Source organism: Pleurodeles waltl, chromosome 7 (genome assembly GCF_031143425.1).
Source record: "Pleurodeles waltl isolate 20211129_DDA chromosome 7, aPleWal1.hap1.20221129, whole genome shotgun sequence".
Classification (NCBI taxonomy): domain Eukaryota; kingdom Metazoa; phylum Chordata; class Amphibia; order Caudata; family Salamandridae; genus Pleurodeles; species Pleurodeles waltl.
In genome coordinates, this window is record NC_090446.1 from 387,251,277 (window position 1) to 387,268,502 (window position 17,226).

Genomic DNA, 17,226 nt, shown 5'->3' on the forward strand with positions numbered 1-17,226 from the left:
TTTGGACAGATCAACATTTTGGCCTGTTCCAGACATTTTTAGAGAGAGTTAAAGTGATAGAAAAAGAGAAAAAAGTTTGTCAGAGCTTTTAGAAAGACAGAGAAAAAAAACTTTTTAAACTTTTTAGAACTTTTTAGAAAGTTAGAAGTACTTTTCAGCACTTAGAAAAGAGTGAAAAGAGGAAATGCAAAACTTTTTGGCAATGTGTATATACACTGAACTTGTTTTGTATATTTTTCTCTTATGAAAAGTACAATGACAAGAGTGGTAAGTAGTCTCAAAGCACTTATCCCACCGCTGCACAACCAATGTAGGAGGCTGGACTGGCTTGTAGTGAGTACCAAGGGGTACTTGCACCTTGCACCAGGCCCAGTTATCCCTTATTAGTGTATAGGGTGTCTAGCAGCTTAGGCTGATAGATAATGGTAGCTTAGCAGAGCAGCTTAGGCTGAACTAGGAGACGTGTGAAGCTACTACAGTACCACTTAGTGTCATATGCACAATATCATAAGAAAACACAATACACAGTTATACTAAAAATAAAGGTACTTTATTTTTATGACAATATGCCAAAGTATCTCAGAGTGTACCCTCAGTGAGAGGATAGGAAATATACACAAGATATATATACACAATACCAGAAATATGCAGTATAGTCTTAGAAAACAGTGCAAACAATGTATAGTTACAATAGGATGCAATGGGGACACATAGGGATAGGGGCAACACAAACCATATACTCCAGAAGTGGAATGCGAACCACGAATGGACCCCAAACCTATGTGCCCTTGTAGAGGGTCGCTGGGACTATTAGAAAATAGTGAGGGTTAGAAAAATAGCCCACCCCAAGACCCTGAAAAGTGAGTGCAAAGTGCACTAAAGTTCCCCAAAGGACAAAGAAGTCGTGATAGGGGAATAAGGCAGGAAAGACACAAACCAACAATGCAACAACGCTGGATTTCCAATCTGGGGTACCTGTGGAACAAGGGGACCAAGTCCAAAAGTCACAAGCAAGTCGGAGATGGGCAGATGCCCAGGAAATGCCAGCTGCGGGTGCAAAGAAGCTTCGACTGGACTGAAGAAGCTGCGGTTTCTGCAGGAACGCAAAGGGCTAGAGACTTCCCCTTTGGAGGACGGATCCCTCTCGCCTTGTAGAGTCGTGCAGAAGTGTTTTCCCGCCGAAAGAACGCCAACAAGCCTTGCTAGCTGCAAATCGTGCGGTTAGCGTTTTTGGACGCTGCTGCGGCCCGGGAGGGACCAGGTGGTCGCAAATTGGACCAGGAGGTAGAGGGGACGTCGAGCAAGACAAGGAGCCCTCTTAGCAGCAGGTAGCACCCGGAGAAGTGCCAGAAACAGGCACTACGAGGATGCGTGAAACGGTGCTCACCCGAAGTTACACAAAGGAGTCCCACGTCGCCGGAGACCAACTTAGAAAGTCGTGCAATGCAGGTTAGAGTGCCGTGGACCCAGGCTTTGCTGTGCACGAAGGATTTCCGCCGGAAGTGCACAGGGGCCGGAGTAGCTGCAAAAGTCGCGGTTCCCAGCAATGCAGTCTAGCGAGGTGAGGCAAGGACTTACCTCCACCAAACTTGGACTGAAGAGTCACTGGACTGTGGGAGTCACTTGAACAGAGTTGCTGGATTCGAGGGACCTCGCTCGTGGTGCTGAGAGGAGACCCAAGGGACCGGTAATGCAGCTTTTTGGTGCCTGCGGTTGCAGTGGGAAGATTCCGTCGACCCACTGGAGATTTCTTTGGAGCTTCTAGTGCAGAGAGGAGGCAGACTAACCCCACAACATGCACCACCAGGAAAACAGTCGAGAAGGCGGCAGGATCAGCGTTACAGAGTTGCAGTAGTCGTCTTTGCTACTATGTTGCAGGTTTGCAGGCTTCCAGCGCGGTCAGCAGTCGATTCCTTGGCAGAAGGTGAAGAGAGAGATGCAGAGGAACTCGGATGAGCTCTTGCATTCGTTATCTAAGGAATCCCAAGAGACAGAGACCCTAAATAGCCAGAAAAGAGGGTTTGGCTACCTAGGAGAGAGGATAGGCTAGCAACACCTGAAGGAGCCTATCACAAGGAGTCTCTGGCGTCACCTGGTGGCACTGGCCACTCAGAGCAGTCCAGTGTGCCAGCAGCACCTCTGTTTCCAAGATGGCAGAGGTCTGGAGCACACTGGAGGAGTTCTGGACACCTCCCAGGGGAGGTGCAGGTCAGGGGAGTGGTCACTCCCCTTTCCTTTGTCCAGTTTCGCGCCAGAGCAGGGCTAAGGGGTCCCCTGAACCTGTGTAGACTGGCTTATGCAGAATTGGGCACATCTGTGCCCAAGAAAGCATTTCCAGAGGCTGGGGGAGGCTACTCCTCCCCTGCCTTCACACCATTTTCCAAAGGGAGAGGGTGTAACACCCTCTCTCAGAGGAAGTCCTTTGTTCTGCCATCCTGGGCCAGGCCTGGCTGGACCCCAGGAGGGCAGATGCCTGTCTGAGGGGTTGGCAGCAGCAGCAGCTGCAGTGAAACCCCGGGAAAGGCAGTTTGGCAGTACCAGGGTCTGTGCTACAGACCACTGGGATCATGGGATTGTGCCAACTATGCCAGGATGGTATAGAGGGGGCAATTCCATGATCATAGACATATTACATGGCCATATTCGGAGTTACCATTGTGAAGCCACATATAGGTAGTGACCTATATGTAGTGCACGCGTGTAATGGTGTCCCCGTACTCACAAAGTCCGGGGAATTGGCCCTGAACAATGTGGGGGCACCTTGGCTAGTGCCAGGGTGCCCTCACACTAAGTAACTTTGCACCTAACCTTTACCAGGTAAAGGTTAGACATATAGGTGACTTATAAGTTACTTAAGTGCAGTGTAAAATGGCTGTGAAATAACGTGGACGTTATTTCACTCAGGCTGCAGTGGCAGGCCTGTGTAAAAATTGTCAGAGCTCCCTATGGGTGGCAAAAGAAATGCTGCAGCCCATAGGGATCTCCTGGAACCCCAATACCCTGGGTACCTCAGTACCATATACTAGGGAATTATAAGGGTGTTCCAGTAAGCCAATGTAAATTGGTAAAATTGGTCACTAGCCTGTTAGTGACAATTTGTACAGAGAGAGCATAACCACTGAGATTCTGGTTAGCAGAGCCTCAGTGAGACAGTTAGGCACCACACAGGGAACACATACATATAGGCCACAAACTTATGAGCACTGGGGTCCTGACTAGCAGGGTCCCAGTGACACATAACAAACATACTGAAAACATAGGGTTTTCACTATGAGCACTGGGCCCTGGCTGGCAGGATCCCAGTGAGACAGTGAAAACACCCTGACATACACTCACAAACAGGCCTAAAGTGGGGGTAACAAGGCTAGAAAGAGGCTACTTTCTCACAATAACCACTGAGGTTCTGGTTAGCAGAGCCTCAGTGAGACAGTTAGTTATCACACAGGGAACACATAGTGACACATAGACTAAAACAACATATATACAGTGAAATATGGGGGTAACATGCCAGGCAAGATGGTACTTTCCTACAACAACACACACATTAGGCCACAAACTATGAGCACTGGGGTCCTGACCAGCAGGATCTCAGTGAGACAGGTAAAAACATACTGACATACAGGATAAAAATGGGGGTTAACATGCCAAGAAAGATGGTACTTTCCTACACATATTACTACATTAATCTGACGTATATTCAACATTTCATAAGTATTAAATCTTGATTACTACATTTTGTTAGCATTGGTGGCCATTCTTCATGATCAGATTTTCAAATGTGTGCATTACTTCTCTACATTATTTTATTTTCTACATAAACGTATTATTCTGAATACATAAACACTCATTCATAATTTTTATTAAAACACCTGCGCTAGCACACATGCAGCAGACATCCCAATTTTCTCTTGATTTTTGAAGCCAAAGATGGTTTTGTTTTAGCTGTCTCCTGCCTGACATTGCCTCAGCATCAACAGAAGTAAAAAAAAAAAAAAAAGAATATTCCCAAAATGTTCTTCTCAAATTCTCACACTTTCCTCTTCTAAAATGCTGGTATTGTATGATACGTATGCCACGGAAAACTCAAAGGCACACAAATACTAACCATTAAATCATTTTACTCACGAGCGCGTGACTCGAGCTATCACACATTCGGCAGTCATTCATTTACAGACTGAAACCATAGAAACTTTACACATAACCTAACTAAAATCTTGCCAGCCATGCTTTGATGAAGGGTAATTTTTGTATTCAATACATTTTGCAGTCATATGCATTCCTCCTTTCGATAGCTGCATTCTTACTTGGCATCACTTTCACACTTTTAATGCCAAAAGCAAAAGTTTATACAAAAAAGGTGGATGCTTGCCACGACCACACTACTGGCTTTGCAAATGTTTGTATTTTACCTGATTTAAAAAATCGTATCAACCTAATCAAAAGTTCAAGCGCAAAACACTACTTTAAATATTTGAAGTGAATGTTTTTTAAAGCGAAATAAAATGTATTCTTTGCCCGGTAATAAACGTTAGCATAAATTAAATGCTGCGAACGACAACAAATCTGTTTTCAAACGATCGCTCTGCGATCTTCTGCTTCTGTCTGTTCAGTCGGCTGAAGACGGGCTGGTACGTTTATTATGCAAGTTAGTTTACGTGGTGCAATGCTAGGTCAAGATGGACGCCACTGTGACGTGCTAAGTAAGGGAGGCGCGTTGATAAGTGCACGGGAACTGGGTGATTGTGACGCGTTGTTTCGTACGGTGGCGTATTCGATGTTGAGTGTAGGTGGAGTGTAGAATACGTGGATGAGGGAGCACGAAAGCGAGATGGCCTGTCTTTCTATTTTCTAAAACAGCATGTTTTCAAGTGGAAGTGTCCAGCTTTGTGAAGCCTAATAGCTGCGTCACACGAGGTAAAAAAATACTTGCCCATGCTTGGTTATAACAATAAATCAATTACTGGAGCTGAAAAACACGAGGTTTCCTTCGAATTAGCCAAGGAGTGTATTAAGTGTTTTAAGTGGGATGGGGAAAAAACGTGTGTTTGGGGATGAAGAGTGTGGTCTCCAAAAGTGGCCAAAGATAGTAGATAGAACATATTTTAAATGGGTACCGTCTATGTAGTTAAACCATATGTGGCTTAAACTATGTAAACGAAAATGCTATACTTCGCACAGAGTCCCCCGCCCCTCCGCAAATGTGGTTGTCTCGATGAATTTTCGAATATTAAATCTAGACACAAAGCAGAAAATATTTCCAATGGATGCAGTCTATGTAATTAAACAATATGTGGCTTAAACTATACAAAAGAAAAGCTTGTGCTTCGCACAGAATCCCCCGCCCCAAATGTGGGTGTGTCGATTAATTTTCGCCTATTAAATCTGGATATAAATCCAGGGCCACTGGAACTATGCGGCAAGGGATCACCGAATTGTGGGGCGGTGCTGACTAAGTTACATGGTAAGAAAAGCCAAATTACGTAGTCTTATGCAGCAGATTTTCGATGATATTTAGTAATTTATACTCTTGGGAGTACTGTCTGGGCAAAGACTGGCAAATTTGTAATTTTGTCAAAATAGCTGCAACTGCAGAATCGCATACTTACTGTGGCCCTGTCTATAGCCCAACAATAGGCTGTGCACTTAAAACAAGCCTGACCTCTGATTGAAAATGTTTTAATTTCAAATATGAGATTTTTAACCCCTTCGCTGCCAGGGCGTTTCCCCTCCTGTGCCTATCCTTTTTTGGCTATTTGGGACAGTTCGCGCCTATGCCCTCGTAACTTTTTTTTCCAACATCCTAGGGATTCTAGAGGTACCCAGACTTTGTGGGTTCCACTGAAGGAGACCAAGAAGTTAGCCAAAATACAGTGAAAAGTTTGTTGTAAAAAATAAAAAATTGGGGAAAAAGGGCTGCAGAAAGCGGCTCGTGGTTTTTCCCCTGAAAATGGCATCAACAAAGGGTTTGCAGTGGCAAGATCACCATCTTCCCAGCTTTCAGGAACAGGCAGACTTGAATTAGAAAACCCAATTTTTCAATACAATTTTGACATTTTACTGGAACATACCCCATTTTAACTATTTTTTGTGCTTTTAGCCTCCTTCCAGTTAGGGACCAAAATGGATGAGAAACCAATGCTGGATCCCAGATAGCTAAACATTTCTGAAAAGTAGACATTCTGAATTCAGCAAGGGGTCATTTGTGTAGATCCTACAAGTGTTTCCTACAGAAAATAACAGCTGAAAAAAAACAAAAAAAACATTGAAATTGAGGTGAAAAAAACTGCAATTTTTCTCTACATTTTACTCTAACTTTTTTCCGCAATGTCAGATTTTTGAAAGCAATATACCGTTACGTCAGCTGGACTCTTCTGGTTGCGGGGATATATAGGGCTTGTAGGTTCATCAAGAACCCTAGGTACCCAGAGCCAATAAATGAGCTTCACCTTGCAATGGGTTTTTATTCTATACCGGGTATACAGCAGTTCATTTGCTGAAATATAAAGAGTGAAAAATAGGTATCAAGAAAACCTTGGTATTTCCAAAATGGCCACAAGATAAGGTGTTGAGAAGCAGTGGTTATTTGCACATCTCTGAATTCCGGGGGTGCCCATACTAGCATGTGAATTAGAGGGCATTTCTCAAATAGATGTCTTTTTTACACACTGTCTTACACTTGGAAGAGAAAGACAAGGGGCAATAACACTTGTTTTGCTATTCTATGTTCCCTCAAGTCTCCCGATAAAAATGATACCTCACTTTTGTGGGTAGGCCTAGCGCCCGCGACAGGAAATGCCCCAAAACACAACGTGGACACATCCCATTTTTTGACAGAAAACAGAGGTGTTTTTTGCAAAGTGCCTACCTGTAGATTTTGGCCTCTAGCTCAGCTGGCACCTAGGGAAACCTACCAAACCTTTGCATTTTTGAAAACTAGAGACCTAGGAGAATCCAAGATGGGGTGACATGTGGGGCTCTGACCAGGTTCTGTTAACCAGAATCCTTTGCAAACCTTAAAATTTGGCAAAAAAAAACACATTTTCCTCATATTTTGGTGACAGAAAGTTCTGGAATCCAAGAGGAGCCACAAATTTCCTTCCACTCAGCGTTCCCCCAAGTCTCCCGATAAAAATGATATCTCACTTGTGTGGGTAGGCCTACCGCCCACGAAAGGAAATGGCCCAAAACACAACGTGGACACATGACATTTTTCACAGAAAACAGAGGTGTTTTTTACAAAGTGCCTACCTGTGGATTTTGGCCTCTAGCCCAGCCGGCCCCAGGGGGGATAGAAATGGCCTAAAATAAATATGCCCCTCAACCCCCCGAGGGAGCGACCCTTGCCTACCGGGTTGCTCCCCCTGCGTGACATTGGCGCAAAAAAAAGATCCCCGGTGCCTAGTTGTTTCAAAATCAGCCGATTTGCCCCCAAAGGGGGCAGAAATGGTCTAAATTCAGTTTGCCTTCTAGGCAGGGGAGCGACCCTTGCCTAATGGGTCGCTCCTGATCTAAAAAAAAAAAAAACTAAGTAAAAAAAACACACAAAAAAATTTAGCCCTGGCACCTAGAGGTTTCTGCCCCCCCCCCCGGGGGCAGATCTGCCTAATAACAATAGGCCGGGGGGCAGAAATGGCCTAAAATAAATTTGGTCCCCCCCCCGGAGCAACCCTTGCCTACAGGGTCGCTACCCTTGCGTGACATTGGCAGAAAAAAAAGATACCCGGTGCCTATGAGCTAAAATCAGCGATCTGCCCCCAAAGGCGGCAGAAATGGCCTACATACACTTTGCCCCTCCAGGGGAGCGACCCTTGCCTAAGGGGTCGCTCACCATCTGTAAAACAAACAAAATAAATCCCTGGTGCCTAGTGGTTTCGGCCTAATTAAAATAGGCTGATCTGCCCCACAGGGGGCAGAATGGCCTAAAATAAAATTGCCCCCCAGAGGAACGACCCTTGCCTAAGGGGTCGCTCCCCTTGTGTGAAATTCACAAAGGAAAAAAAACTCCCTGGTATCTAGTGGTTTCTGTCCCCCTTGAGTGCAGATCGGCCTCATAAAAATCTAATAATAGGCCTATCTGCCCCCAGGGGGGGCAGAAAAGGCCTTAAAAAAAAATGCCCCCCCCCCCCCCCCCCCCAGGAGCAACCCTTGCACAAGGGGTCGCTCCCTTATGCCAATTTCCAAATAAAAAAAAACTCCCTGGTCTCTAGTGGTTTCTGTTCCCCTTGGGGGCAGATTGGCCTCATAAAAATAGGGGGGCAGAAATGGCCTAAATGTAATTTGCCCCCTAGGGGAGCGACCCTTGCCTAAGGGGTCGCTCCCCACTTAAAAAAAAAAAAAAAAGATCCCCAGTGCCTATAGGTTTCTTCCCCCCCCCCCCCCCCCCCCCCAGGGGCAGACCGGCCTAATAATAGGCTGATCTGCCGCCGGGGGAGAGGGGGGAAGAAGAAAAGGCCTTAAAAAAAATACATTTCCTTCCCTTTGAAGCCTCTCTCGGCCTCCTCCACATGATCTCCTCCACATTTCTCTTCCGAGCGTGCTGGAAGCTGAGCTTCCAGCACGAATGAGGAGGCCTCTGTGACAATCAGCGCGCAATGCGCGCTGATGTCATGGGGGTGCGGGGTCGGGGGTGCAAGGGGAAGGGATTCACCTTCCATCCACGCCCAGGGGGTGTGGGTGGGGGGCACATGGGGGGAGCGCTTCCCGGGTGCAGAACGAGGTGATCTCGTCCAAGGCACCGTAGGGGTTAAACTTTGTTTTATTTTCTCCCCCTCTTTTGTTTTTAATCATGACAGAGGTGAGACATTCTAACAAATTGCGTTTTACCTCTAGTTATTTTTAACAGTTTTTTTCATACCAATCCTAGATTAGTATTTTTGCTGACCGGCTGTCTCTCACAAAAAAAGATCTCCGGCAAAGAGCCCCTTTGTGGGGCCCGTCAGGCATTGCAGCACCGGCCTGACGAGGAGCATAGCCCTATGATAAAGCATGTCACCGTGTGGTGAGTGAGGGCTCTTGCTCCAAATATTTTATATTTCTAGCAACCTGTTATTTTCAGAGACGTTTTGTATGGAACTGTGTGTATCCTTTTGATTAAGATATTGAGGGGGAACCATAGGGGGTCCAAAAGGGCAGTTTGCAAAAAAAAAATGTAGGCTGACAAGTGCAGCCGAATTTTTATCGTTATAGATGAGACAGTGCTGGGTGGTAGGAATTTTGTGGATTCCTGCAGATTCCGGGTGTTTAGTTTCTAGTGTCTAGGCCTTGGGGATTTTTCTACACGGCAGCATCCCAAAGTCAAAAAAGTGCAGCCCTCACCATTCCAAGTGGGACGATTTTGAGAGTAAGCCAAGCTCTCATAGCCCAAATGTAAAACTAAAACCCAAAATAATCAAATGTCTTCTTGCTTGCTTTGGGATAAGATGTTTTAGAGTGCAGGGGAGAGCTGAAAGACTGTTACCCCCCTTCAGTTGAGGTGGGGGCGTAACCAGGCCCATACTGGTTGGTAGCCACCACCCCAATATTTTTTGTGTTTTTTTTAAATTCCCTGGCATCTAGTAGACTTTCTGCCTCCCCCGGGTGTGGATCAGGGGTAATTGCCCCATCTGCCCACTGGTGGGCAGAACAACTATGACCCCATTTATTTTGGGTGGGGGTATGGCCATACCCGCACCCTCTCATTTAAAAAAAAAATACTTCCCTGGCCTCTGGTGGGCTTTCTGCCTCCACTTGGGGGCAGATGAGCCTTCCACAGATAGGCCCATCTGCCCCAATGGGGAGCAGATATGGCCAACAGTAATGTGCCCCCATGGGGAGCGACCCTTACCCATGGGGCTGCCCCCTAAAGAAAACAGATTGGCCTAACAAAAATCGGCCGATCTGCCCCCCAGGGGAGCGACCCTTGACTAAGGGGTCGCTCCCCACCTCTAAAAAACAAAACAACCCCCCCCCCCCCCCAAAAAGTATCCCTGGCCATTCGAGGCTTCTGCCCCTTCCCCCCCCGCCCCGGAGGCAGATCGTCCTAATAATAGGCCAATCCACTCCGGGGGGGGGCTGAAATGGCCTAAAATAAATCCCCCCCCCCACACACCCCCTGGTGAGCGACCCTTGCCTAAGGGGTTGCTCCCCAACTAAAAAACAAACAAAAAAATGATCCCTGGCTCCTAGTGGATTCTGCCCTGGGGGGGGGGGGGGGTCAGAAAAGGCCTTGAAAAATATTGCCCCCCTGGGGAGTGACCCTTGCCCAAGGGGTTGCTCCCCTCATGCCAGTTTCAAATTTGAAAGAAACCCCTGGTGTCTTGTGGGCATTTCAAAAGCTGGATTGCTTTACAATCTGGCTTTTGAAATGCTCTGAGAGACTTCAAAGGGAAGGAAATTCCTTTCCTTCCCTTTGAAGCCTCTCAGGGCCCCCATCACATGATCGGAAGAGAAATGCTTTGCATTTCTCTTCCGATCGCAGTGGCCTCTCATGAGGTCAGCGCGCAAATGTGCGCTGACGTCATCAGATGCCACGGGGGGGGGGTCAGGAGTGTAAGGGGAAGGCTTCCCCTTCCATCCCTTCCTTGGGTGAGTAGAGCTCAGTGCCCAGGTCGTAATGGTTACGTCCTGGGCACATGAGCACTGTCGCGGCACAGAACCGGTTAAGTAAACATTATCAACGACTGAGAATCAGGTAATCTCCATACAATCGTTCCCCTTCTTTACACACCACTTTCTTCGGCGTCTCTCATCCTGTGCGACACACCCTTTTCTCCCCAACTCTTTCTTACACTTTATCTCTTTGCCCTTCAGCACTGCCTTCTCACTTTCTTTTGCATGTACCTCTTTTCATCACCTCTGCTTCGCCATCCCACCACATACAACACAGCCATTCGCCTCTAAGAATGCATTTTCTTTTCCTTTAGCTTTGCCTTTTATTGTAACAGCTCTCTACCTCCTTCACTAATGTTCTCGCAATTACAGTTGGGATACATGACCATCTGACTACCCACTGTCAGATAGGGCAAGGATTGGATGCGCATGTAGCCCAACCAACTGATATGCACTGATAAAAACTTGCACTGCTTTCATCCTCAGCTGCATAGCTTTCAATCATGCCCTATTATAAACACCCACCCACAACCTGAACTTACCCAGACACCTAAAGGTAGCTGAACTCACAGTATGTGCTACACAAGAGACCACTGTTACACTGAAAAAACTACAGAAACACAGCAACTTGAAAAAGCACCCCTTCAGAAATGCAAGATGAAGTAAAATGTGAACGATAAACAGCAACTATATACAGCTGACAGGGATTCTCTTAAGGGTATTCCATGCACAATGAAGTAAAACGTGAAATGTAACCAGTGACTGTACTGCTGGCGTGTTGTACCTTGAGGGCTTTCACAGCCATTGTTAAGAAATCAGTAAGTGTTTTTGGCTGTAAGGATATGAATATAGGGCCCGAAAGGAACCCATGTCAAAATCACTTTTTAATTGCTGCCACGTCTTACAATTTCCAGGATGTACCCCACATAAAGCCATGATTGAACATTGTTTGTGCATAGCAGAGTGCTTATCTACGTTACGGTGTACTGTGTAGTACTGATGAAACCAGCTACCAAAACCTTTATGCAGTTTAACACATGCAACAAGATTAAGACATTTTTCAAACCCTTTATTAATTTAGCTAACATTAGGAGGCCAGCATTTCTGATTTGAACTACGTCCATTTGTCAAACATGGGAACCCACTGTTACGTCATGAACAGGTTCCTGGCTGTTCTATCAAGGCTTTGAGAACTTGCCAGCAGAGTGCTGTGTCTAGCATAACTGCAGGAGTGGGAAGGCCCAGAGGGTGCTGAGTGGCCAGGTATTTTCAATTTTATTTATTTATTTTTACATTTGCAGCACAAAGAAGAGGAAGTATTTTATTATGTATGAATTGCTCATCTGTCACTGCATATCAGTAGAAATCAAGGGCAGATATTTTTGGGGGTCATACATACCATAACATTAGGGTTTTGAGTGATTTTATAGGCAACTTGAGCTTTACTCTTGTTGTCTACTTGATGTCACTGAGAGCCCCTTGCTTAAAAACGTCCCTGTTATACACTATTACCCATCTATATTGTGTACATTGGAGCCTGCAAGTCCTATCAAATCTGTCTCTAATTTCCTTATTTCAGTCAGGTTTTGACATCTCTAGTCATCTGTTACAACCAAATGATGTAGCTTCTCAGCTATTGGAAATTGTTGCAGGTGAGTTGTGACATCAAAAAGTCTGCTGCCAGCAGCAAAGGTGAATGGCAGGTCACACAGCATATTTGCATCCGTAGTTTAAACAACAAAAACAAACACTGGGTTTTCAGTATTCTGATCGCTTAACAATGATTAGAAAAATTAAGTATATATGGCAACATGTTTGTTTTTTCATGGTAATTGTCCATACATGAAAAATAGAACCTCTCTACCGATTACTACACATTCAGTGCTGCAGCATTTTTATTCTGACAGTAGTGATTCCAGTATATTTTCATAACCATATTACTATCTGTTCTTTGGTGTGTTTAATTTTGCACTGCATATATATATATTTTTTTTTTTACCTCTGCAACAATAGTGTCGTGTCATACCGATGAATAGCGTAGAGTCTAGTGGTATTGAGTGGCATACAGTGGAATAGCATACAGTTTAGCATAGAGTGTGGTGCTGTAGATTGGCGTGGGGAGAGTAGAATATGTAGTGTGGAGTGGCATAGAGTATAACGGTGTAGAGTGGAGTGGCATAGAGTAATGGTGTACAGTTGAATTCCATACAGTTAAGTGGCATGGCGTGGAGTGGCATATAAAATGGAGTATCGTAGAGTGGGTTGGTATAGAGTATAGTGACATTGGAGTGGCCTCACAGTGGAATGACAGAGTAGAATAGCATAAAGTGGAGGGGCATAGAGTGACCTTTAGCGATGTGGAGAGGCGTACATTGGAGTAGAGTGGAATAATGTAGAGTGTAATGGTGTAGAGTGGATTAGCATACAGTGGAATAGCATAGAGTGGAGTAGCATACAGTACAGTAACGGTGAGTGCAGTGATGTAGAGTGGGCTGCCATAGTGTGGCATAGATTGGAATATGCGTAGCGTGGAGTCTCGGAGTGGAGTATCCTAGAGTTTACTAGTATAGAGTGGAGTGGCCTAGAGTGGAATAGCATAGAGTGGAGTGGCCTAGAGTTGTACAGTGGAATAGCTTGGAGTGGTGTTCAGTGGAGTGGCGTAGAGTGGAAGGGCATACAGGGGAGTAGAGTAGAGTGGCATAAAGAAGAGTACTGTGGAGTGGTGTAGAGTCAAGTGCGTAGAGTGGGATACCATAGACTGGAATACCATAGAGTGGAATGGCATAGAGCATAGTACAATAGAGTGGAGTGGTGTACAGACAAGTGCCGTAATGTGGAATTGCATAGAGTGGCAGGGCATAGATTCAAATGGCATATAGTAGAGTGGTGTACAGTACAGTGGCTTAAAGTGAAATAGCATAGAGTGGGGTGGGTTACAGCTAAGTGGAGTGGCATCCAGTGGAGTGGCATAGTGGGGTGGCATCCAATCGAGTCGCACAGAGTGGAATGGCATAGAGTGGAGTACCATACAGTAAAGTGGCATAGAGTTTAATAGCGTAGGGTGAAATGGTGTTGAGTGGACTGGCAGAGACTGAAGTGGCGTAGAGTAGAATAATGCAGACTGGAGTGGCATAGTTTGAAGTTGCACGGAGTGGAGTGGCGTAGAGTAGAATCGCTTTGAGTGGAGTGGCGCAAAGTTGAATAGTGAGTGTAGAGGGGCATATAGTGGAGTGGCGTACACTGGAGGAATGTAGAGTTGAGTGGTGTACAATGCAGTGGAGTAGAATACATTGGAAAAGTCTGGAGTTCCATAGAGTTGAATGGAATTGAGTGGCATAAGCTACACTAGCATAGAATTAACTGGAATAGCGTACTGTGGAGTGGCTTTAGAGTGCAGTGTTACAGAGTGGAGTGGCCAGTGGAATAGTGTAGACTAGAGTGGCTTTCAAAGGAGTGGTGTTGAGTGGAATAGAGCAGTACACTGGGAAATTGTGGTGAAATTAGGCTATTTAAGCAATATTGAAAAACTTAACCACTGTGTTAAAGATTATGAAAGCATTAGAATGCATTATCAGGGGTGTGGAATTTATTAAAATATCTACTTGTCCAGGGGACAGGTTGCTTCTCAAATCTACTTGTCCTGTAAAAAGATCTACTTGTCCCTTTGGTGCCATGTAGTGTGGCGACAAATTATGGCAGCAATTAATAGCCTCTATGATTATGCCTGGGCTACTACCATAGTAGGGCTTGAATACTTGGAGTTTCAATCCCTACTGTAGCAATTTCCTTATTTTGCCACCTTTCTGCAGATCTGCATACTGGGGCTGGAGGAAGCAGTAAGCAATAGTTCCAGGGCTGGAATGCCTTTGAGTCTGCAAACCTACTAACCTGCATGTTTTAAAGATTTTTACCAGCTTCTCTCTAATATTTTCCCATAATAAGAAAGGTTGGACATTTACTCCTGACAATGGCAGAATTAGAACTTCTTCCAGGGTTGGGAAGAAAGTGGCTGGAGGGAAAATGAACTTGCAAATGCTCAATAGATTTTCACATGAGCAAATCTACACATCGTATTTACCCACGCTAAAATACAGTTCACAAATATTTTATAGGGGTACGACATATACCATGGGTGCACTTTTGTGACTTTCTTTAAGAATTTGGGGCCACAAGTAGGTAGGTTCAGATTTGTGACCTGCAAATTGCGAGTCGCAAATCCGAATGTAGGATGGTGTCCTTGACACCATCTGTGATTCGCAAGGGCTTCGCAAATGCCCACATCATGAATACTCATGAGGTGGGTCGCAATTTGCGACCCCCTCACGAATGGTGGCCTGCTGGAGACAGCAGACCACCATGTCTGTGACTGCTTTTCAATAAAGCAGTTTTTTGGGTTTTTTTTGTAATGCAGCCCGTTTTCCTTAAAGGAAAACGAGATGCATAACAAAAACGAAAAATGAAACGTTTTCGTTTCATTTTTTCAGAGCAGGCAGTGGTCCGCAGGACCACTGCTTGCTCTGAAAAAATGTTTACAGTGACATTCACAATGGGAAAGGGGTCCCATGGGGATCCCTTCCCTTTTGCGAAAGTGTTAGCACCCATTTGAAATGGGTGCAAACTGCGATTGGTTTGCGCCCACGTTCGCGGTCACAAAACAATCCTACATTGCACTGCGAGTTGCAATTAGGAAGGGAACACCCCTTACTAAATGCGAGTCGCAAACCCGTTTTGTGATTCGGTAACCAGGTTACTGAATCGCAAAACTGGGTTTGTGCATCGCAATGTGCTTTTTGCACGTCGCAAACAGCGAAAGTCGCTGTTTGCGACATGCAAAAAGCTACCTACATGTGGGTCTTGGTCCCTAATTAGGTCTGGTGTTAACAAAGACATTTTGTTTTTAATAAACTTCTATTTCTCTCTCTTTCGGCTGACTTTACTGTGAGTGATCGCATTCTGCTCTTCCACAAGGAGCATATTGCCACACAAAGTAGTTTTGTTCAGTGTCAGGAACTACAGTGGCAATAAGTGACGTAACAAAAGTGGAGGGTGCCCCTTTGCAAAGAACATGGAGGAGCCCCCTCTCCAGACTCACTCAGGGCAGGTGCTGTGCTGACGGGGCCCCCTGGAGGGCGGCTGCGGGGCCTTTGTTATGCCGCTGGTGGCAACGTGTGCTTTAAGAGTTCAAAAACTTTTTGGGGGGGTTTTGCCAATGTTTGTTACAATGTTGAGGGCCTGGTAGCTCCCACAACAATAAAGTGTTACAAAAGCCATGTCAAAACAAGACATGCATTGATGAAACTAAAAGACTTATAAAAATATGTCAGATCAGTTGGCTTTGTCAGTGTTTGTTTATTTTCATGCTTCCCATAATCGTGTTGAAAATGGTTACACTGATTTTCCATTAGAAATATTTTTGGGAAATACTAGCATGCATCAACACATTTTACTAAATTACACTTCATTTGCATATAATCAGAGAGCATTCTGGGAGCATTATACTTAGGCTCTTAGCCTAAACTTTTCAAACATGGGTGTACACGTTTTTTTTTTTTTTTTTGTACTGGAACCAACGTCAGTAGTGAAGTGTGACCTTAAAACATTTATTTACAGCACGCACCCTAATAATGAAGGCTTTCAAATAATGAACCATAAATACAAGTTTGAACAGCATTATCTTTTGGAAACACATTACCTCAACTGCAGAGAGTTCAACTCTCTGTAAACAGGCAGCCAAAGGGTTTGTGCTGCAGGGGGTTGGGCCTACTTGTCCCAAGGACAAAGTAAACATAAAAACTTGTTGCCCTTGACCCCAAACAAGATGTCCCGGCGGGCGATAGGAATTCCACATCCCTGATTTATGGATATTGAAGAGTTGTTAATGGCACATGACTGAAAGATATTTAAGCACTGATTATAACTTGTATTAAGTTATTTCAGCTCCCAGTGTGATCGGAAGATAAACGTGTGGCTTTCAGTGAATTGAGGCTCCAGTACAGAGTGTTCTGTAAAAGTTTGATTGTGAAGTATATATACCAAGGTACTGCAGAAGTTAAAATATTATACTTTCTGTACTACTGAGTGATTCTATTTCTAACATATATGTGAGTGGCTGTCTGACTGTGAGTGAGTGCCTGTATGGGTGTATAAGTAGACATGTGAGTAGCTGTGTGGGTACGTGAGGGGCTGTGTGAGTGATTATATTGGTGAGTGAGTGGGTGTGTCAGTAGCTGTATGTGTGAGTGGATGAGTGGCTTTATGGGTGGGTGTGTAAGTGGCTGTATGGGTAGGTGAGTGGCTGTTTGGTTAAGTGAGTTGGTTTGTGAGTGGCTCTATTGTAGAGTAAGTGTCTGAATGGATGGGTGTGTGAGAACTTGAATGGGTATGTAAGTGGGTGTGTGAGTGCTTGTATGGGTGAGTTAGTTGCTGTAATGAGAGGCTGTATGGGTGAGTGGGTGTGTGAGTGGTTGTATAGGTGAATAAGTGTGTGTGTGTATAGCTGTGTGGGTGAGTGTGGCTCTGTGAGTGGCTGTATGGTTAAGTGACTTGTATGAGTGGCTGTATGGGTGAGTGAGTGGTTGAGTGAGTGGCTCTATGGATGAGTGAGTGGTTGTGTGTGTACTTGAATGGGTATGTGAGTGG

General features: G+C 45.0%; 1 long non-coding RNA gene across 1 annotated transcript in view; it reads left to right on the plus strand.

The window, feature by feature from the left end:
- The first annotated feature begins 4,729 nt into the window (after positions 1–4,729).
- The window catches only part of LOC138247254 (uncharacterized), a 34,704-nt gene continuing 22,207 nt past the window's right edge, over positions 4,730–17,226 (plus strand). The window contains exon 1 of the long non-coding RNA XR_011194390.1: positions 4,730–4,914. This is a non-coding gene — a long non-coding RNA (uncharacterized lncRNA). The remainder of the gene's footprint in view (positions 4,915–17,226) is intronic.